Genomic DNA, 22,708 nt, shown 5'->3' with positions numbered 1-22,708 from the left:
ACAGAGTCCATTCCCTGAAAAAGTGAGTTTGTCAATTGTTAACAGAGAGGAAGAATGTAGTCTTCAACTTTGACCCTCTGGGACTGACATTGACCACTGTATTTGACCAGAGTTTCCTTGATTTCATTACATTGTTGTAGTCACTGTTTTTTAGAGGCTCTGCTTTCTTCTCTAGAGGTCACTTTAAACAAGCATTCCCATGTCTCTGGGAATCCTTTGTATTCATCCATGCTTTCTCTTATTGATGTCTTTTGCTTTTTACACTATAGTTACAGCCTGGGCTTTACATTGGGAGCCCCTGCCTCTGACACTTACCGTGTGTGTGACTCTGGGCAGGTCAGCTGCCTCTTCTCTGCTCAGTTTCTTGAGATCTGTAAAATGGGGATTATAACTCTGCCTTCCAGGGTGGTAATAGATCAAGTTAGGTAATCTTTGTAAAAAGCTTTGCAAATCTTAAAGTGAGATGTAAATGCTAGCTGTTATTATATGACTGGTACAAAAACACCCAAAGAATCAACAGAACCTTGAAAAAGGAAAGACATATCTGAGAGTTAGGGGGAGAGTAACTGTCTCTGCAATTTAAGTTAAGTCAGTTTGACTAATATTTACTGAGCGCTAATTATGTGTCTGGCCCTGTGTGAGAAGGCTTGGGAAAAGCCAAAGTAGTGGAATCATTCAACGTGCATTCTCCTTGGACAGATGTCTTCTAAGCGCCTCCTCTGAGTGTCTACCTATGTCTCAGGTGGTAGGGGAGATACACAGTTTAGATAAGACTCCCTAACCGTCCTCCTGTGCCTTCTAATCTAGTAAGATGATAAGACTCAAAGACAGATAACAGCCGTGGGGAGTAAGGAGCCAAATTGGGTTGTTTTGTACTGTTCGTTTCGGTCCCAGCAGTACCACAAATCATAGCCAAAGCTAGTGGTAGGAAGACCTCCCTCGTCGAGGAAAGAGTAGGGAGCTCACCCTAGCCTTCTAATCTTTGAAAGTTCTTTATTTTTCTAACATTTCTGTGAGGCAGGGAGGGGTAGGAATCATAAAACTAATTTTATAGCAGGAGAAACTGTGGCATAGAAAGGCAGAAAAGGGTGTGGGGACAGAACCCCAAACTACAGGCCAACCTCCTGACTCCCAGGCCTGTGGCCACTGACTCAGTATCCAACAAGAAGGAAGGAGGGCAGGAAACTGCTCTGTTTCTGGTACTAATTAGCTAACTGACTTTGGGTGAGGCTGCATAAACAATCCCTCTCTGGGACTGCATCCTCACTTTTAAATTGAGGAGGAAGGATGGGGCTGGATTATATCAGAAATTCTTAACTTGCAGGCTATAAACTTGTTTTAAAAAATATTTTTGATAACTGAGTTTCAGCATAACGAGTTCTCTTTGTAATCTTCTGCATTACAATTTTTTTGGATGTGGCTGATAGGAGAATTTATTTGGCTTGACTATGCAAACAAGAATTTTTTGGTTATTGTTGGGGGAGGGCATGTGGGGGGAGAAAATAAAGGGTGGTTAATTTTTAAAAGCTGATTTAAAAATTAATCCTATGTGCTTTATTTTATGCATTTAAAAACATCATTCGGAGAAGGGCCCCATAGACTTCACCAAATTTCCAAAGGGGCCTATGACACAAAAAAGGTGAAGAACCCTTGGAATAGTAGGTGGTCTTTAACAATGATTCTAACTCCGACGTTTCCCTAAGCTCCAAGGCCCCTCCCAGCTCAGACTTTCCTTGTCCTGAGGCCCCTCCCAACTCAGACACTTCATATGGTAAGTTTCCCTTCAGTCCTAATGTTCTAAATTCAAACAAGCATTTATAGAGCACCTACTATGTGCCAGGCACTGTTAGAAGCTCTAGGGATACAGAGACAAAAGCAAAAAGTGCCTGCCCTCAAGAGGCACACAGTCTATCCAGGCAAACATGTACTCATGCATCTAAATACATATATAGATACGGTCAATCCCAGACGACTTGGGGGGGGAAGCATCTGGGCAGATCAGGACAAGTCTCACAGAGAAGGATGATGGCTCCTGCTGCCCTTAAGCCAGCCCAGGTCTCCTCACCTCCTGCCTGCGCTACTGCAACAGCTTCTGGTGGGCCAACCTGCTTCAAATCTCTCCTCAGGGGTCAAAGTAATCTTCCTAAAAGTGGGGTCCCGTCACCCCCTACTCAATAAACTCCAGGCACAAACACAAAATGCTCTGGTTGGCCGCCCTTTGGAGCCTACCTCCTGGCTGTTCCTTGCACATGTCACTCCATCTCCCGACTCTAAGCCTTTGCCCTGGCTGTGCCCCATGCCTGGTACTCTCTTCCTCCTCATCTCTGCCTCTTGGCTTTCCCGGCTTCCTTCCAGTCCCAGCTACAATGCCCCCTGATTCAGGAAGCCCTTCCTGAGTCTTCTTAACGCTAAGGCCTTCCCTTTGAGACACATGGGGTTTGCACGCCTGTAGGTGGTTGACCGTTGTCTCCTCTCCTCCAGGGCAGGGTCTGGTGCGCCCAGAGCCTCACCACGCCTGGCACACAATAGGTGCTTACCAAGTGCTTATGGAGGGGCTGCTGCCTGAGAGGACACCAGAGTTTCCAAGAGGTAGCAGTAAAGAGGGAGTGTGTCCCAGGCATTCATGGCAAAGGCACCGTGTGGGCAGCAGCACAAGAAGGTCAGTTTGCCCTGACCACAAACAGTGACAGGAGGGTGAGCTGGGCTCGAGTCAGTTATGCACACAAACGAGTCTCCACGATAGAGGATGCTAGGTGATAGGGAGCCATTGCGGCTTCTTGAGCAGCTCTGACCTCCCACCTCCACGGCTCCTGCTTGCGGTCTTCTGGGCTCGCCACTCTCTTCTATCCACTAGAGGGAGCGGGGGTGGGGACGAGCTGGAGCCACGGGGGGCCCGGGCTGACCCGCTCGGCAACAAATGGTTGCAGGCTCCTTTAAGGCTCCGAGGCCCCGCCTCCCGCCATCCCTTACCCTCCTCCCGCCTCCCCTGGGCCGCCTGGTCGGTTCCAGGATTCTCTTCGTCGATGAGATCATCTTTCCCCTGCCGATTGGCCCCGGCTGGCCGTCAATCCCAGGAAGTCCCGCCTCCTCATCCTCCCCGCCCTTCGCCGTCCAGCCTTCTCCCCAGCGCGGCCGCTGATTGGTCGACGGCGGCTGTCACTTCGCCCGTGCGCGGCGTGGGGAGGCGGGAGGCGTGAAGCGCGAGGCGGAGCGCGGAGGGGGAGGGACGGGCGCTTCCGTGGCTGAGGCGGAGAGGAGCCGGCGGCGACGGCAACAGCGACATCGGCGGGACTGGGGCCGCGCGACCCGGGGCCGTTTCGTTCTCCAGCCTCCGAGCCGACCCGCGCCCCGCGCCCCGCACCCCGCGCCCGCCGCTGCTGCCTCTGCCCCAGGGACGCCCCCGCACCGGCCGGGACGCGGACGCCCGGGAGGCGGCGAGAAGGAGAGCTGGGGCCGGGGCCCAGCGGCGACTCCGGGGAGGTGAGTGCGAGGGGCCCGCCCTGGGAACCCCCGTGGAGGGGAGCTCCCCATCCCGACGAGGTGCCGCCCCCACGCCTCATCTCCGAGTGGACCCCTTCCCCCCTCCTGAGCCCCCCCCTCCAGGTGGGCCCGCCCCCCTCCCCCGTGCTGACCCCCCATTCTTCTGTCTCCAGGTGGGCCTGCCCACTCTCTGCTCCCACCTCCAGGCCATCGTGGGGAGGTTCGGCCCCCCCCCCGGCACCGCGCCCCCTCCTCAAAGCAGTGCGATCCTCCCCTTTCTCCCTTCTTCCCCTCAAAGTGGAACCACCCACCTTGGACCTCCCCCACCTCCAGAGAGTCTGCCCACCCTGTAGGCCTCCGATCCCGGCGGGTGCCGCCCACCGAGGCACCTCCCTCGGGGGAGGGCCGTCTGAAGTGGCCCTGCCTGGTGGTCCCCCCATCCCTCTCAGGGTGTTCCTCTCCCGCCCTCAGGACTCCTCGTCTGGAAGTGGCCCTTTATCCCCCCAGGGGGACCTTGTCCCCTTATCTGAGCATGGTTCTGCGCGTTTTCAGGATGACATGCCCACCTGTGTGACTTCTCTAACTTGAGCCGGTATCACAGTGCCCCCCCCACTCAGCCCCCCCTTCCCGTTTTATTAAGAACCCCCATCCTCTTGTCTCTGCTATTCAAGATGGGCTTGGCCCCATCTTCAGGTGACAGCTCCCCTCATTTCCCCCTTCCTTTGGTAGCTCGCCTTCACCCCAGTCCTTTTGTGGGGGAGGGGTTTCCATTTTCTTCTTTGACCCAGCTCATCCTTTCTCTTCCTAGAGGCGTGTGGTGTGTGCAGCGAGCAAGGGACTTGGAGACAGGAAGCCCTGAGTTCAAATCCTGTCTCAGACACTCCCTAGCTGTGAGGTCATTTCACTCTCTTAGCTTCAGTTTCTTCAACAACAGCACATCCTTCCCCAGAGTTGTTTTGAGAATCAAATGAGAGAATGTATGTAAAGCAAACCTTAAAATGCTACTTATTATGATCATATCCTCACTGAGCTTACTACTTGTCAAAGACAGGACTTTGCTGTCTTGCTTGTGGCTTTTTGTCTATAAAGGTCCACTCCTTATTTCTTAGGAAATGCCTCGATACTTGGCTTCCCAGACTTGGCTCTCGTGGTGTTCGCTTGTGGGCCCAGGGAGTGAGGGAAGCCTGGGCTTCCCTAGTTTGGACCCCTCTGTGCAGGGGGCTTGGAGGACAGAAGCAGCATAGATGGGTCATTGGGATAGAACAGAAAGGGACTCTGAGCTTGGTTCAGTCCAGTCACCCTGACACCAGATCCCCAGCTGCAGCAGAGGTTCCAAAGGTTTGGAGCCAGGAGGGAGCCTGGGCTGGGGTGGGGAACCTTCAGCCTTGAGGCCACATGTGGCCTTCTAGATTCATAAGTGCAGCCTTGTGACTGAATCCAAATTTTACAGAACAGATCCTTTTAATAAAAGGCCTGGATTCTGGGCCAACCCTGCCTTGTGGATCGGGAAACAGAGGCCTCAGCTGAGGGTCAGAGACAGGCAGAACTGGGATTCCCATCCCAGCTCCTAGCCCTCGATTACCACAAGGACGGGCCCAGAGGAGCACACTTCCTCTGTCATCACGGGGATGCCCCTGGATCCTGTTCAGAAGGCTTTTCTCGTTGGCCAGCACTGACGTGTGTAACCCATACCCCTGGATCACCCCGGGCAGGGGGAGGGTTGTCCAGGCGCGTGCAGGTGTTTGATGCGTGTGTAGCAGCAGATGGAGCACGGAGCCGCCTGGATCACGTGGATGTGGAGAGGCCGGTGACAAGAGCGTTCGATTATGGGGCCTGGTCTGACTTACAGCTCTGTGTGACTTGGGATGCCTCTCTCGCTTTCCTCATTTGTAAAGGAAGGACCTGGGACTGGATGATCTCTCGAGGACTTTCTAGGCCCAAATCCCTTGGTCCTGTAAAATCTGGCAGATGTGAACTTGGTCTCCCAGCAAGGTATCTGGGAGTGAGGATGCTTTGCCCAAGGGCAGGCATTGAAGGGCAGTTTGGTAGAGTGGAGAGAGGGCCTTCCTCAGATGGTTCAGGTCCCACCCTGGGCATATAGCTTGGGGACGGCTTCCTGAGACCTAACTGAAGAGCAGCTGCTCATCTTCATTAGTAGGGGGAGATTTTTCATCTGGGGTTCCCTGCGCTGACCTAGGAAAAAAGCCAGCATTTGTGTCCACGTTCTCACTCTTGTTTCAGTGGCCTCGCCTTGGGCAGTTTTGGGTAGCATAAATGAGGGAAGGAGGCCACACTGGTCACAGAATTGCATGCGTCAGAACGTGGCAGGAAATCCAGGTTATCATAGTCATGAAATCACCCCTCCGAGGTCCGTATCATTCGTGTCGCTCTTAACCGTTTCAGGGTCGATGTGCCTCCAGATTGTTGAGTGTAGGTTGTCGTTCTAGAACGCAAAGCTGAGGGCTCCGACTCAGGCTTTATTCGATTAGAAGGTGAACCGCGTTTGGTTTTATTCTTATAGATGACCCCAGAGCACTTCCAATTCTGTTCATACAGCTTCACTATTGAAAAGGGGGGAACGCTTTTCATGCCTCCCACCGACAAAGTGGTGCAGCCAACTGGCCCACAGCCCCAGGACTGGAGGCCACGGGGCTTTGGGCCCAGAGTCATTGCAGTTTTGCCCGATATCTTTCACTTTTTAAATATTAAGTCAAAAGGCTCCACGAAAATTTGGTTTATTAGTGGAATGCTTTGGAAAGCAATGCAGAGTTATTACTGTCTTTAAAAATACAGGCAGAGAAAAGTATGCAGACCTAATAGCAGGGGGCTCACTTCATACTTATTTAAGCACAGATAGAAAAAAAGGCTTCAGAAGGCTTCCAGAGGTTCTCATATGGAGTCAGTAGACATCCTTAAGCGCTCACTGTGTGCAAGGTAGTGGGCACTCTTGGCCTGGATATGTGATTTCATTAATTCCCAACTTGCAGTCTGTGAACTTGTTTTTAATATTTTGTTAACTGGATTTTACTAGAATTGGTTTCCATTGACGTAGCACACAGTAGGCACTTAACAAATGTCTGTTGACTGACTGACCGCTTAGGTGTCTAGTCCTGTGTTAAATGCTCTGGGAGATAAAGCAACGTTCTAGAAAAAACAGACAGAACCAAAGGTTGGCTTTTGGTTTTCTTGGCCCCACTTGCTCTGGAGGTACTATCTGCTAAGGCAAGAAGAATTGCAATCTGCATTGATGGAGGGAGTACTCACACAGGAGGGAGGATCGAAGTTAGTTATTGTTTTCATAAGGTAGAAATTAAGTCTGTGTAAACACATGGGTAACTGCATTCACAGAGCACACGTTGGCGTAAAGATGAGCTAATAAATACACATTTATGTTGTGTGTGGGGTTTGTGTATTTTCTGTCTTTAATTGTAAAGTGTTGAGTCACTTCTTGGAATTGGGGCGAGGGTAGAGCTTATCTTCTGAACAAGCTTTGTGAAATAGGCTTTATTTCCGGAGAGCCTCAAAAGGGGCTCCATGAAGTTCTTAACTGTTGTGGCAGCTCATCGTCCACGGAGGTGGCCGTGAACTCCCAAGGACTGCGGCAGCCTGTGCATCATCAGGTTTTGTCAGGTCTTGTACCTAGCTGGCAAGGGTTTGGGGATGTGTGAGGCTGCGGAGCTGTTATCTGATGAGCAGTGCGGAGGTCCGGTGCCAGAAAGTGGGGCCTCTGCAGTGGCTCACGACGTGCAGTGGAAGAGATGTGACCTGTGTGGGGGAAGGCATCCTCACAATAAAATTGCAGGTCTTTTGAAGAAAATATTTAAAGTAGGAAAGGGAAGGAATTTGTAGATTGCAGGTGAAGTAACCCCGGCACGGAAATTGTCATATTAATTTATGAGATTTGGAAATGGGAATATTCCACTGAGAGCACAGCTCCCAGGTTAGAGAGTAGAGGGGGACCACTGAGGTAGGGATGCAGCAGAGAGGGCAATGCCCTGGGCAGAGGGGAATCCTGTAGTGCCCTGGTGCTCTGCAGCAGCATGGAGATGGGACTCAAAGAAGCTGTGACGGGAGGACGAGTGAAGAGAGAAGGTTAAGTTTGTGGTACAGCCGGGGAATATTTCAGTGCTCGTTGTTGCTGGAGCATCAGCTCTGGCTTACAGAGTGAGACCCTCATGTGGAGCCCCAGTGTGCTGATGTGTGAAATGAGGACAATGATAATAACTTGTTAGTATTTGAAAAGTTTTTAAAGTGCTGCCTTGGATTTGGACCATTTCTTTTTCTAGTATTTTTATTCTTCAGTAAATGAAATTAAAAATCTCCATTCCTTACATAAATGGGACTCGTTAACAAGCATATTACCTATTTCATTTGCAGTCACGTCCGACTCTCTGTGACCTCATTTGGGGTTTTCTTGGCAAAAATACTGGAGTGGTTGCCATTTCCCTTTCCAGCTCATTTTTCAGATGAGGATACTGAGGCAAACAGGGTTCAGTGACTTGCCCAGGGTCACACAGCTAGCAAGATGAGTCTTCCTGACTTCAGGCCTGGTACTCTATCCTCTGTGCACCTAGTTGCCCCATGGAGATTTAGATAGCACTTTTGGGCATGTGAGTCCTCCCTGCTTTGAGATTTATAGTTACTTTTATTTCAGTTAGCCAACCAACAAGCATTTATTAAGTGCCCACCATATGCCAGGCATTGTGCTAAATTCTGGATTTACAAAGAAAGGCAAAAACCAGTCTTTTCTCTCCAGAAGCTAGCAGCCTAGTGGGGGAGACAGCATTTAAACAGCTGTGTGTAAACTGTATATGCATAGAGATAGAAGGAAGGAGAGATCATCAGGGCTGTGGGACAGCCAGTGAAAATGCCCAGAGTTGGATGATGGCTATGGATTGTCTCGTTGGAGCAACAGTAAGGATGTCGCTAGGTCACAGAATACATGGGATTGAGTAAGAAGACTGGAAAAGTAGAGGGGGACAGGTGACAGGCTCTGAATGCCAAACCAGACTCTCGGTTACTCCAGTTTATCCACTACTAGGGTGTCATGGGCAGCCTGTGCTTTAGGAAGACCAGGTTGGTAGTTGAGTGGAGGCTAGACTGTAGTGGAAAGAGATTTGTGGCAGGGAGACAAAGGTCCTGCGGGCGAGGCACACACCTGCACGGGGTGGGGCGGTGGGAATATCTGAGGAAAGGAGTAGGTATATGTGAGAGACATTGCAAAGGTCTTAGCGACAGGACTTGGCAACAGATGGGAGGGGAGGGAATGAGGTGCCTGGGTGACTGGAAGGATGGTGCTCTCAGCAGTAATGTGGAAATTAGGAAGGAGGAAGGGTTTGGCATTCGGTCTGGGGCACGTTGAGTTTAAGATGTCTGGAGGATATCCAGTGTCAGTTGTCCAATAGGCAGTTGGAGATTCGAATCTGACATTAAGCAGAGAGGGCTGAGTTGGCAGTCAGCAAGAGGCAATAATTGAGGCCATGGGAGCTAGTGAGCTTATCAATTGAAATATTGTTTTAGAGATCTTTGATTTAATTGCAACTTTTTTGGTAGTGAGTCTGCCAGAACTTAGCTAGACTGGGTCCTGGATAACAGATATGTAGTGGGGCCATGCTCAGAACCTGCCAGGGTGGGGGATCCTTAGTTGCATGGCCCTCAGTGGCCCTGGGTCACTTTGGTGAGAAAGGGAGCATTGTAGCAGAATGTGAGTGGAAGTTAAATGGGAAGAAATATTTGTGGGGCCTGTGTCTCAAAATTTGTGGGTGGGAAATTTTAATCCTAGAAAAATGCATTTATTGAGTGATTAAAATCTAGACTGTGAGTGCATAACTTTAAAAAAAAAAGAGACACCCCCTCCCCCCATGACACCTTCCACTGAATCAGGTGACAGAACCAGTCAGATTTTGCCAATGTTACTGATGAAAAATAAAACTGAGCAGTTTTGCAGTGTTGGACAGAAGGTCAGTGTGATCTAGAAGTCTTTGTGTTAATAATCAAGGTATTCAAGCTATTGAAATTAACTTTGCCATATTCCTTATTTGTATCTTGATGCTGTTTCTGAAATGGAAAACTAGGATAATGACTTCACATCTGAAATGGCGCAATAAATACTAAATAAGGGCATAATATAATGTCCAGATTTCAAGAAATTCTTGCCAGTGTTTCAGTATCTTTTTAACTGTAAATGGGGGAGAGTGGTGCCAGTGTCTCCTAATGTGGTTAATACGTACGCATTTTCTCTACCACAGAATTTGTAGGAACTTGGAAAATTGCCAGCCCATCATGCTTTTGTATACGAAGCTGCACTTTTTTCTGGTATTTCAGAGTAGGTTATCACTCTTGAGACCCTGGCTAGGTTGGTAATTATTCACTTGTATTATTATATGTAAGCTGTATTTGAGTAATTATTCTTCTCTTTAACTGCAAAATGTGTTTTATTGTGCTTTTCTGTGAGAAATTTTATGAAGGGCCTGGGGAGTGATAGAGGATTAGAAACCCACACTGTTGGTATAAAATAGGTAAGGAGAATAGTATGAATTGAATTCAGAAGTTAAAACTAATGACTTTTTTTTTCTAACTCCTGGGGTATGTTAAACTGCCTTAGTGCGGAAGAGAGATTTTAGAGACCAAGTTCCATGTCAGAAGACTTTGTAGTCATTTTACAGTCATTGAGATTCAGTGACTCTGGCCTCCACTGAGATCCATCTCCCCAACTGCAGGCATTTTCACTGGCTGTCCTCCTGTGCCTGGAATTTCTCTTCGGCTCTGCCTTGCCTGGCTTCCTTCAGTTTCCTACTAAAATTTCATCTAATAATGGAAGCCTTTCCCGACCTCCTTTAATGCTCGTGCCTTTCCCTTTTATTATTTACAATTGATCCTGTACCTATTTTGTTTGTACATGAGTGTTTGTAGGTTGTCTTCTTCATTAGACTGTGAGCTCCTTGGATTCAGGGGCAGTTTTTTATCTTTCTATCCCCAGCAAATAGCATTGTTCCTGGCGCATACTTAGTAAATGCTTGTTAACTTGATTTGACTTAAAAACTTAAATCTTAAAAACTCCTTTTAGGCTATAGTATTTAAGGAGACCAGTGTTATCTGATTTTCTTTCTTTTTTGAGTGAGTCATGTGTTTGTAAACCTTTGTGCTAATGTAAGAGGTAATGGGCTAGTAATTTTAAGTAAAGCAGATTGTAAAATGTGCTCTTCATCTTGTTCAGGTTCAAAGGGTTTGTTGACCTGTTCTTGTGGTCTGAGCCATGAGTGTCCAACCAATGCATTGTGCCAAGCAGTTCTTGGGATTTTTTTCCAGACACCAGGCAATCATGGCATCCCTGTAAGTTTGTGTTTTGATTTTGTAGGATTTAACCTGAAAGCTGATTCTGAGGATGAAACTGGAAATTGGCTCTGCCTTATACAAGGCTAGTGATGGCATTTCATTTTCAACTTATTTAATAATAATCTCTTTAGTGCTTAGATAAAACTAAGTTAATCATAGTGTGATCTTTTGTTCTATTGGGAGAATCAGAAGGATTTCTGAATCCTCTTCAACATTCGCTTTTTTTCCATGCAAAACATATTTCCATATTAGCCATGTTGCGAAAGAAAATGCAGACCACCCCACCCAGGAAAAATAAAGTGAAAACACGTGTGCTTTAGTCTGCATTCACCCTCCACCCGTTATTTCTCTGGAGGTGGATAGCACTTTTCATCACAAGTCCTTTGAGATTGTCTGGGATCATTGTATTGCTCAGAATAGCCAGGTCATTCAGAGTTGATCCGTACAGTGCTGCTGATGCTGTGTGTGATGTTCTTCCGGTTCTGCTCATTTCACTGTGTATCAGTTCATATATAAGTCTGAAGTTGTTTTTTCCTGAGCATCCTGCTCATAATTTCTTACAGCACAACAGTATTCCATCACAATCATGCACCACAACTTGTTCAGCCATTCCCCTGTTGAAGGACGTCCCCTGCATTTCCAATTCTTTGCTACCACAAAGACAGCACTATACATATTTTTCCTTTTCCTTTGATCCCTTTAGGGTAAAGAGGTAGTAGTGGTATTGCTGGGGCAAGGGATATGCACAGTTTTATAGCTCTTTGGGTGTAGTTGCAAATTGTTCTCCAGAATGGTTGGATCAGTTCTCAACTCCACCAACAGTGTCCCAATTTTCCCACATCCCCTCCCGCATTTGTCATTTTCCTTTTTCAACATTCTCTTTCTTTTTCTTTCTTGTTTTTTGTTTTTAGGCAATTTGGGTTAAGTGACTTGCCTAGGGTCACACAGCTGGTGTCAGGTGTTTAGTCTGAGGCTGGATTTGAACTCAGGTCCTCCTGACTTCAGGGCCGGTGCTCTATCCACTGCGCTACCTCCCTGCCCCTGACATTCTCTTTCTTGAAGTGAGAGCTTAGAAGCAAGGCCTCCTCCTTGTGTTCCTTGATCTTCCTTCTCCTTCTGTAAGTCAGCAAGCATTCATTAGGCTACATCCATGTGCTAGGGGCTGTGAGTACAAAGAAAAAGAGTAAAGGAGTCAGGGAACTCATCTGGTATGGAGGGGGAAGCCACAGGTACAAAGACGATTTGGTACAAAGTGTATGCAAAATCATTTCTAGGGGATTGCCCTCCAGCCTGGTTGGATGGTAGTCGGGTGGGGTAGGGGAGGGGTCAGGAGAGGCTTCCTATTTGTGGAGACATGAGGTGAACTTTGTTAAAGAAAGCGAAAAGGGATTTTTTTTCCAGGTATGGGGGATAGCCTGGGCAAGCCTAGAGAGGAGAGATGGAATGTTCTGTATGAGGGGTAGCAGGGAGACCAGTTTGGCTGGAACAGGGGTGCTGGGGTTTTGATAGTTTTCTCCATTTTCCAATTCTCAATCTCAATCTTTCTCTCTCTCTTCTGTCTCTTTTGTCTCTGTCCTCCCTTTTCCCTTTCTCTGTCTCTCGTTCTTTCTCTCTCTCTCACACACACACACGCACACACACACACACACACACACACACACACACATGCACGCACGCATGCAGCTCTACTCTTGAGGCTAGAGTGAAATGAACATCATCTTTGGACCATTTTGAGAATGACCAAGTTCTTTCTTTGCTTTCAGTCTGTCTAAGTCTGGAGATAGAGAAGAGGGCTGCGAAGACATGATTTGGGGGAGGGAGGTGCATCAAACTTTGCTTCTTTCTCTTCCTTCCTTGATTCTACTTTACTCAGATGGGCAACTCTTGTGCTTGTAGCCTCCTAAGAACTTTCCCGTGATGTCTTCCCAGGGTTCAGATCTCTAGTTTCACAGTGCTAGAGGAAATCATCTCATAATCTGTAAATGAAGGAGTTGGATTAGATAATTTGTAATGACCAGCTGCAAAATCCTAGAAACTTTGTTTCATTTTTTGGTTTTGATTTGTCTTCTCATTTTGGGATGCTTTGCTTTCTGGAAGACAGGAAGCTAACACAGAATGGGGGGAGAGTCACAGGTACCGAGACAATTCAGTATAAAATATATGTGAAGTCACTGTTAGCACTTGGTGGGTGGGGAGTCAGGACAGGCTTACTGTGGGTCCTGGAATGTGGCTGCTCAGCTTCCTTTTCGGCTCTGGGTTGTTTCTTAGAACTAGCCCTGTGGAGTTTCTTTTCTGTTTGCCATCCCGTATTCTGGGTATAGTGAATACTCAGGTGGGAGGAGGTGCATCATGCACAATTGAGATTCTAGTTTGGCCCAAGAAATAGCAAGTTTCTTTCTTCTTTTCCTACCAGGATGTTTGGGGGAAAGAGGAGAGTTTCTTAAGGATGAGGATGGACTTAACCTGCCAAGTGTGATGGCTTCTTGATCTCCTTTATAAGAGGCGCCAGATGGTTACCACCAGGAAAGATACACATTTTTCAAGTCAAGCAAATCGGTTTTTTTCTTTTTGTCATGGTGCTCCTTCTCTCCAGTTATTGGGCAGGGAGCTCTGACTAAGTGGAACAACTTTCTCTGATTCCTCACATCCATTCTCTTTCTTTCAAGTCAGTTTATGGCCTAATACAGCCTAATACTTACTAGCTGTGTGACTTTGGGCAAGTCACTTAGCCCTGTTTGGCTCAGTTTCCTTATCTGTCGGATGAGCTGGAGAAGGAAATGGCCAACTGCTGCAGTGTCTCTGCCAAGGAAATGACACGCCAACAGCAAAAGTCCTGTGGAAGAAGTTTGCTTGTTTGATAAAGGTCAGCCTCAAACTAACTGTATGGTAATAATAATAATAATAAAGAAATGGGCATTTCTTAAGTGCCTACTGCGTGTCAGACACTTCACAGATATCTTATTTGTTCCTCATGGCAACCGAGGGAGGGGAGTGCTGTTATCTCCATTTCACAGTTGAGGAAACTGAGGCAGAAATTAAGTGACTTGTCCAGGGTCACACAGCTAGAAAGTGTCTGAAGCAGGATTTGAATCCAGCTCTTCCAGACTTTAGGCCCAGTAATAAAACTTATATTCTTTTCACTTAAAAAAAAAGAACCAAAATCCTTGTAACAAATGTGCGTAATTAAGCAAAGCAAATTCCTGCCTTGATCACGTCTAAAAATCTATACGTCTTAATCTGTAGCCTGAGTCCATCAGCACTCTGTCAGGAGGTGCCTAGCATCGGTTCTTGGGAATTATTCATCGGCATTTATATCTCCTTTTAAGGTTTATGAAACACTTGTGTCTCTGTCTCCTCCCCAGCCACTTGGTGAGGTAGGCAATACAGATATCGTCCTCCTTGGCAATGAGGAAATAGCCTGCCAGAAATCTCCCTGTGCTCACCTGGCCGGCAGAGGTCACTCTGGACTTTTGAGTCCTGCCCTCCTTTCCGGAAGGCTCCCACTGAGTGCTTCACAGAGCCCTTTGGGTGTCACAGTGGTGGCCTAAGAGGTTTGTGCCAGAAGTCCTTTACTGGTGCCTTAAGCAGTGACTGATTCTAGACAGTATTAGGCGTCCTAGATTGTGTCACCTTGGGGATTTACAACACTTTTGTTGTTGGGTTTTTTTTTTGGGGGGTGGGTTGGGGCCATTGGGGTTAAGTGACTTGCCCAGAGTCACACAGCTAGTGATTGTTATGTGTCTGAAGCCAGATTTGAACTCAGGCCCTCTTAACTCCAGAGCAGGTGCTCTATCCACTGTGCCACCTAGCTGCCCCAAGTTATTGTTGTTCAAAGGGATTGGAGGAACAGAAACTGTTGGGAGCCACTGCTTGACTCCCATGTTGCTTCCTGGCCTCTCCGAAGAGTGTGCTGATTATTCCTGGTTTATCAGACCTGTTGCTGCCTCCATTTCCTGCTTCCCCCATCTAGGATCAGGCCAGTTGGCTTCTTGCTGTACCAGGATGAACCGGTGGGCCATCTGTGAGCAGCAGAGTTTTGTAATTCTAATGGGAAGTAGCTGAACTTCTAGTTGAAAGCTTCCTGTGGATGAAGATGATATTGTATGTGGTTCTTTCCTCCTCTACCTTTCCCTGGCATGCCCTGCTGAAAGGGGAGCCGGGGAGATTAGGACTGCTTCTATCTGATAAGAGCCCAGAAACTTAAGTGGCAGCAATTCCCACGGTGGCGGTCGGAGCCCAGAGAGAGCTTGATCAGCCGCCTTCCTTGAGCCTGTGAGTATGGCCCATAGATTTCAGTTTGTCATCGTGATCATACTGAGCTGCATTGGCATGGGAACCATTAGAAAGAAGTTTGGACCCTGGGAACGGGTGACCCCAGAAGAAGGAGACAGGGCCAGTGTGGCCCAGGAAAACTGCAAGCCCTGGGATCTCGCCCTGACTTTATGCTGCTGGGATGGGCGAGGTATGCCACTCTGTGCAGCCTCCATTTTCCCATCTATCAAATGAGGCTAATAAAACTAATGAGATAGTGTATGAAGGTTGGAAGGCTCAGATGAAATGTCAGGGGCTTGGTGACCCTTGAAATGTACTTTACTCATAGTTTTTCTTGTTATGGAGTCCCAGGACCCGAGTTTGAATCCTGTCTTTTTAATTCCTGTGATTGTGGGCAAGTCATTTTACCTTTTTGAAGAGTTTTGTTTTTCTCGTCTGTTAAATGAGGATAATATTTGACCCTGTCTAGCACATAGGGTTGTTGTGAGGTCCAAATGAGATCATTTCTGTGAAGGTGTTTTGTAGTCATTAAGTACTCATTCTGGGGTGAGCCAGCTAGGTGGCCCAGGGTATAGAGTGTTGGGCCTGGACAGTCCCGAGTTCTGATCCGACCTCCCACACTTCCTAGTTATGTGACCCAGGGCAAGCCGCTAAATCTTCGTTTTCTTATCTGTAAAATGAGGATTGTAATAGCGCCTACCATGAAGGGTTCTTGTCCGGGGCTCCTGTTCTGGTATTGGGTGATCTCACCGATAGAGGTCTCTCCTTGGATGTGTTCACGCACAGTATTGCTGTTGTTTTGTTGTTGAGTCATTTCAGTCGTGTGTGACTCTTTAGGACCCCATTTTGGGTGTTCTTGGCAAAGACGCTTGAGTGGTTTGCCATTTCCTTCTCCATCTCATTTTTAAAGAAACTGAGGCAAGCAGGGTGAAGTGACTTGCCCAGGGTCACACAGCTAGAAAGTGTCTGAGGTGGGATTTGAACTCAGGAAGATGAGTCTTCTTGACTCTAGGCCTGGTGCTCTATCCACCGTGTCACCTCACATTGATATAGTGTTTCACAGTTTACAGCAGTCCTCTGAGGTAGACAGTGCGAGCATTGTTATACTCAGCCTAGAATTAATATACAAAGGTGTAAGGAGAAGTTTGGCCGTTTTTTGGAGATGCTGGAGAGAACATTTATATGCTTACAGATTTGTCCATTTTCTTCCTGCCACATTTCCATTGTGTTTTTAAACAACTCTAGCCTTCGGGACTAGCTGAAGGAACTTGGGGTGATTATCCTAGAGAAGAGAAGCCTTGGAAGGCATGTGCCAGCTGTCCTGTGGAAGAGGTGATCATGTTACTCGGCTTTGCCCACCAGGCCTGGAGGAGGAGCTGCTGAGAGGCAGGTAGAGGCCGAAGCGAGGGAAACCCTGAGCAGCCAACACCTTCCCCAAGGGGAAGGGGCTCTGGCAGCATGCACATAGCGGGTTTCTCCCTCAGTTGGGTCTTTCAATCAGAGGCTGAATGCCCACTTACTTGGGGATGATGTAGAGGTATGGATTATGCTAGATGACTTCTCTTTTCTGAGACTTGGGATTCGAAGATGGGCACTGTTGGCCAGGCCAAGGGTGTTTATTCTGGGTAGTCACAGGGATGGCAAGTCTTTGAAGCCAGCGTGCCCTCACTAGACATCCAGGAAGCAAAGGCTTCAATTCAGAAAGCTGTTCACAGGTGGAATATTCTGTCTCCTGAGGCAGTGAGTTCTCTGTCATTGGAGCTCTTCAAGCCGAGGCCAGATGGCCGCTTATCCTGGAAATGGGATTCATTGTGAAGGAAATGGTCATATTTTATAGAAGGGGAGTATTGGTCTGATTACTGTTCCCCAAACAAAAGGTGGAAGAGAGGTGTGACGGTGAGCCGGTGGCAAGACGATGTTCCAGGTGAACCCTTGTATGAGCTGGTCTGCGGTGGGCTGTGTGAGAAGGCGCCCCTCATTAGCCAGTCAGAGCACCTTAGCGCCAAGGCAGGCAGATGGAGGCCCTCGGGGCATAGTCCTTAGTGACCAAGAGGGTTCTGTGGCCGAGCACATGGCAAGAAGATGGATTCCTTGAGCTTAAGGCTCTGGTTTGGAGGCCTGGCTTTGCCACTTGACTGTGTTACCTTAGGCAAGCCATTGCCTTTCTGTGTTTGTTTCTTCATTTGCAGAACAGGAATGATACATGTTCTGTCTATGTCATGGTGTTATTATAGCAAGTGAAATAATTAGGCTGTATGTAAAAGCACTTAATAACCACAAGAAACTAAATAAATGTTGGTTATTTGTATTCTTCTCCCAGTTATTACTCTTTTGCAAACCCTGTCTCTTATTCTTCAACTTACAAGGATTTCTCTTCAGCTTGGAGGGACATTTCTAGCAGGCATACGTCCAGGGTCCTCTGAAGATTTACATAGCACATGTCTCACATTTCCAGGAGTCATGAGGGCTGCGTATTAGATGAAAGAATCAGGATTCAAAATGATTTTTTAACAAAATAGGATAATGGGCTGAATTAGATAAGATTGAATTTGATAAGGGTAAATATAAAATGCCTCACTTGAGTTAAAAAAACCAGCTGTACAAAATCAGAATGGGGAAGGGTGTAGCTGGACAGCAGCTTCTAGATAGGGCCGTGGCCCAAGAGTCCAGAAGACTTGGGTTTAAGTCTGCCCTCCCACACTTGTTAGCTCTGTAATGTTGGGCAAGTCACATAATTATTCTAACCTCAGTTTTCTCATCTGTAAAAAAATGGGCTTTGGGCTTCATGACCTCCAAGGTCCTTTCTAGCTTTAAATCTCTGATCCTATGAGCCTTTCTGGCTTTTTTTTTTTTGTAAATTGTAACCTCACTGTGAGTCAGCAGTGTGACGTGGTTGCCAAAAAGGTTAAACAAAAGATTAGCTCTTATTACTGAAAGTCTAATGTCCAGAACAAGGGAGGCGAAAGCTCTGCTGTCCTCTGCTCTCGTAATAGCATATCTGTGGAGTTGTATTGTGCTCTGGATATGACAATTCTGGAAGGTGACCAAGAAGCTAGGACACTTAGGTGCTTAAAATATAGTCATAGTGAGAATCGGTGGATCAAACTGGGAGTGTTTACTCTGGAGAAGAAAAGAATGGTCCTGAGCTCTGTCTTTTGAGTGTGTGGAAGAGGGATCAGCCTCATTTTGTTGGGTGTGCCTAGAAGGCACAGCTGGGGGCTGTGGGGGAAAGTTGCTGAGATACAAACTTTAGCTTCTTGGGCCTCTCCCTGAAGCTGTTCTTCCCTGAAGGAGCACCTTCCACCTCCCGAGCTAGGGAGGTCTTCAGGCAGAGACTTGGATGGCCACTGGTGTTGGTGTCTGTAATAGAGTTTCTTGTTCAGATGTCCGTTTGCCTGGTTTCTCCCTGGTATTCTCTAATCGGATTCTTCTTCTCACTCTCCTTCAGTGTTCGGGTGGATTTACTTTAGGGAGTGTTAAAAAAAATAGGCGTCTAGTACACTTGTGTGTTTGTACACATGTTGAGGAGTCCTGGTGTTTTCTCTTTGTCAAGGGCCAGCTTCTGTGCCTTTCCATGCCTTGGGGCACCAGGTGTCACCTTGTGAGCCGAGGGGCCTGGAGCTGGAGTCATCTCTTTGTCACTTTCTGTCCGGGGGGGTGTTGGCCAAGCCTCTGGGCCACTGGAGCAGTCAACAAGCATTGATGAAGCACCCACTCGAAAGGTGCCAGGGAGTGTGCTGGGTGCTGGGCAAGCAGAGACAAAAAGGACCCAGCCCCTCTTCTCAGGGAGCTTGGATTCTTATGGGGTCTAATAACCCAACATCTTTTTCTTTCTGATGAACGGCTCTTGGCAGAAAAATGGTCTGCTTTTGTCGGTAGCTAGGGTGTGCAAAGAGGCAGTGAGATGGCTCAGTGGATAGAGTGCTGGGCCTGGCATCAGGAAGACCTGAGTTCAAATCCGGCCTCAGACGCTTACTAGCTGTGTCACCCTGGGCAGGTCATTGAACATCTGTTTGCCTTAATCCACTGGAGAAGGAAATGGCAAGCCACTTCAGTATCTTTGCCAAGAAGACCCCATGGACAGTGTGGTCCTTGGGGTCGTGAAGAGTCCGGACAGCAAGAGAGTCGGGAAGCCCTGGGTTCAAATTCTGCCTCACATACTTGCTAGCTATGTGACCCTGGGCAAGTCACTTAACCTCTCAGCCTCAGTTTCCTCATCTGCAAAATGGGAATAATAGTAATATCGCATACCTCACAAGGTTGTTGCGAGGATTAAGTGAAATAACATGGAAAGGCCTTTGTGAACCTTGGTGCGCTGTATAAATGCTAGCTATTTTTATTTGTTAGTTGGGGCAGCCAAGGTTTAAATTTCTTCTTAATATTTTATTTTTCCCGATTGCACATAAAAACAATTTTAACGTTCATTTTTTTAAATAATTTTGAGTTCCAGATTCTCTCTTCCCCTCTCTCTCTTCTCCCCTCATTGAGAAGGCAAGCAGTTTGATAAAGGTTATACACATGCAGTCGTGCAAAACATATTTCCTCATTAGTCATGTTGTGAAAGAAAACACAAACACAAAACCCCCCAAGAAAAATAAAGAAAGTCAAAAACTAGCGTGCTTTGATCTGCATTCAGATTCCATCAGATTCCTCTGGAAATGGATGGCATTTTTCATCATAGGTCCTTTAAAATAGTCTTGGATCATTGTGTTGCTGAGAATAGCTAAGTCATTCACAGTTGAGCATTGTGCAGTATTGCTGTTGCCCTGTACAATGTTCTCCTGGTTCTGCTTACTTCACTTTGCATCAGTTTGTGTAATTCTTTCCAGGTTTTCCTGAAACTATCCCGCTCATCATTTCTTATAGCACAGTAGTATTCCATCACAATCATATACTAAAACGTGTTCAAACATTAAAATTCTTTGTCACTACAAAAAAGTTGCTATGACTATTTTTATACATAGAGGTCCCTTTTCCTTTTTTTAAATCTCTTTTAGGATATAAAGCCTAATAGTGGTATTGCTAGGTCGAAGGGTATGCACAGTTTTATAATCCTCTGGGCATAGTTGTGAAACACTCTCCAGAATGGTTGGATCAGTTTACAACTCCACCAATAGTGCATCAGTGTCCCAATTTTTCCACATCCCCTGCAACATTTGTCATTTTCCTTTTCTGTCATATTAGCCAATCTGATAGATGTGAGGTAGTGCCTCAGAGTTGTTTTAATTTGCATTTCTCTAATCAGTAGTGATGTAGAGCATTTTTTCTTATGACTATTGATAGTTTTGATTTTTTTCATCTGAAAACTGCCTGTTTATATCCTTTGAGCATTTATTAATTGGAGAATGACTTGGATTTTTATAAATTTGACTCAGTTCTCTATGTATTTGAGACAGGGGTCTTTATCAGAGAAACTTGCTGTGAAATTTGCCACAGTTTTCTGCTTTCCTTCTAATTGGCTGTATTGATTTTGTGTGTGTGTGTGTGCAAAACCTTTTCAATTTAATGTAATTAAAATTCTCCCTCTTACATCCCGTAATGCTCTCTGTCTCTTGTTTCATCATAAATACTTCACTTATCCATAGTTCTGACAGGTAGACTGTTCCACGCTCCCCTAATTTGCTTATGGCGTCACCCTTTATGTTTAAATCATGAACCCATTTTGACCTTATCTTGATACATGGTGTAAGATGTTGCTCTATACCTAGTTTATGCCAAACCTTTTGCAGTTTTCCCAGCAATTTTTGTGAAATAGCTCTTGTCCCAAAAGTTCGGATTTTTGTGTTTACCAAACCTGAGATTACTGTTGTCACTTCCTACTCTGTGCTTTGTGCCTAATCTATTCTACTCAGCCAGTAAGTAACACATTGTTTTTGATGGTTACAGTTTGAGATCCTATAGGGCTAGGTCACTGTCCTTCGCGTTTTTTTTTCCCTCCTTCATTAATTCCTTTGATGTTCTTGACCTTCCCCCCCCCCCCGGATGAATTGGCAGCCAACCCCTGCCATTCTCTCTGAGAAGGAGCCATTCTTTTCTCTTCCTGCAGGTTCCTAGGATTATAAGATTATGGATTTTGGGCTGGAAGGGATCTTTGAGCTCATGGACTCCAACCCCTTCATTTCACAGATGAGGAAATTGAGGTCTAGAATGGTTAAGTGACTTGTGCAGGGTAACACTGCTGGTAAGTGTCTGAGATGTCATTTGAACCCAGGTCTTCCTGACTCCACCCAAGTCTTTCTGTCCTCACCATGCTTCATGTCAGGAAGTAGCAGATTTCTGGTTGGACAGTGGGGAATTCTTCTTTGGGTGAGAAATTCTAACTTCTTGGCTGTGTGGAATAGTATGAGTTTCTATATCCTGTAGCAGTAGAATCTTTGGGGTGGGGAGATGGAGATGTAGCCCTGCTGTCCTAGAGGCGAGCTGTTTCTTATCATAGAGTTTCTTGCTGTTGAACAAAGCTCTGTTAGGATCCTGCTTTTATGATAGATTTCTTTGTTTGTAGGAATTAGCCCATAGCACCAACCCAGCTTGGTAGAAATCCATTGGCTCGAAGTCAAGAATAATTTTCTCCTGACCCTAGTTATGAATCATAAAGAATGAATAAATGAAAAAGCATTTATTAAGTGCTCACTGTGTTCATAGCCCTTTGCTAAGTCCTGGGAATAGACAGCTCTGTGCCTAATAAGGGAAAGACACCTCAGAGAGAGAGGCTGTTTGAGCTGTAGTTTGAGCTGCAGGACAGACGGAAGGGCCATGAGGCTCCCAGGGTGCAGCAGCAAATCAGAAGGTTGTGTCTCTTTGTTGGTGTCACTTCTAAGAAGACCTCATCTGTTTCTGATGCTGCACTTACTGGACAGTGCCAGAGTTTTTGGTGGTGAGGGCTTTTTTTTTCAGGGTCTTCGGTGGCTCCTGCAGCACATGCAAAGAGTGTAGCTGGTGGAATCTCTGCAGGGTGTTTCTCTGGGTGACGACTGTGTGGGCCAGAATGGAAGCAGGGGAGTGGTCGGGGTGGGGGGTGGGCCTTGCCTGCCCGCAGATGGTAGCTAGTTTGTATTGGTGGTATTGGGGATGGTGGACTGCTTTTCCATAAGGATGGTACTCTCTTGATGATGGCTTTGGGGGTCATACTGGAAGCAGGATCAGTCATTATTGTTTCTGGGGCCCTGGAGTTTACTTGCCCATCATTGGCAAAAATATCCCAAAATGCAAGCCTAGCCACTTTTCAAATATTCTTCATACATGACCCTTTACTGATGTTGCCAGGAAATGGCTGCTACCATCTAGTGGGAGGGAGAATAATTCTTTTTCTTTAGCTTGGAGGTGGAAGTGTCATATTTGCTGGGAAAAAATCCCTCCTCCTTGCCCTTGCTAAAGTCATTGCAGTGAGTGTGTCCTGAGTTCAAAAGGCTTGTTCCTCATCTGAGGTTAAGTTGAGGTTACCATTTCCTTGATAGGAAGTATTTTAGTTCATTCAACACGTTACCGAGTGCCTACTCTCTTGTAAGGATATGCAAGGGCAGAATGACAGACCTCCTCCTCAAGGGACTTAGATTCTCCTGGGGGATGGCATGCCTGCAGGGCAGTGTGCAACTGAGGGAAAAGAGACATCTAGACAAACAGA

General features: G+C 46.7%; 1 long non-coding RNA gene across 1 annotated transcript in view; it reads left to right on the top strand.

Annotated features, from left to right (window-relative positions):
* The first annotated feature begins 3,395 nt into the window (after positions 1-3,395).
* The window catches only part of LOC144454836 (uncharacterized), a 73,093-nt gene continuing 53,780 nt past the window's right edge, over positions 3,396-22,708 (top strand). Inside the window, exon 1 of the long non-coding RNA XR_013483388.1 lies at positions 3,396-3,480. This is a non-coding gene — a long non-coding RNA (uncharacterized LOC144454836). The remainder of the gene's footprint in view (positions 3,481-22,708) is intronic.

The sequence above is a fragment of the Phascolarctos cinereus genome, unplaced genomic scaffold (assembly GCF_003287225.1).
Source record: "Phascolarctos cinereus isolate Bilbo 61053 unplaced genomic scaffold, phaCin_HiC Scaffold_1;HRSCAF=81, whole genome shotgun sequence".
NCBI lineage: Eukaryota > Metazoa > Chordata > Mammalia > Diprotodontia > Phascolarctidae > Phascolarctos > Phascolarctos cinereus.
This window is presented reverse-complemented; position numbering and strand designations above follow the sequence as displayed.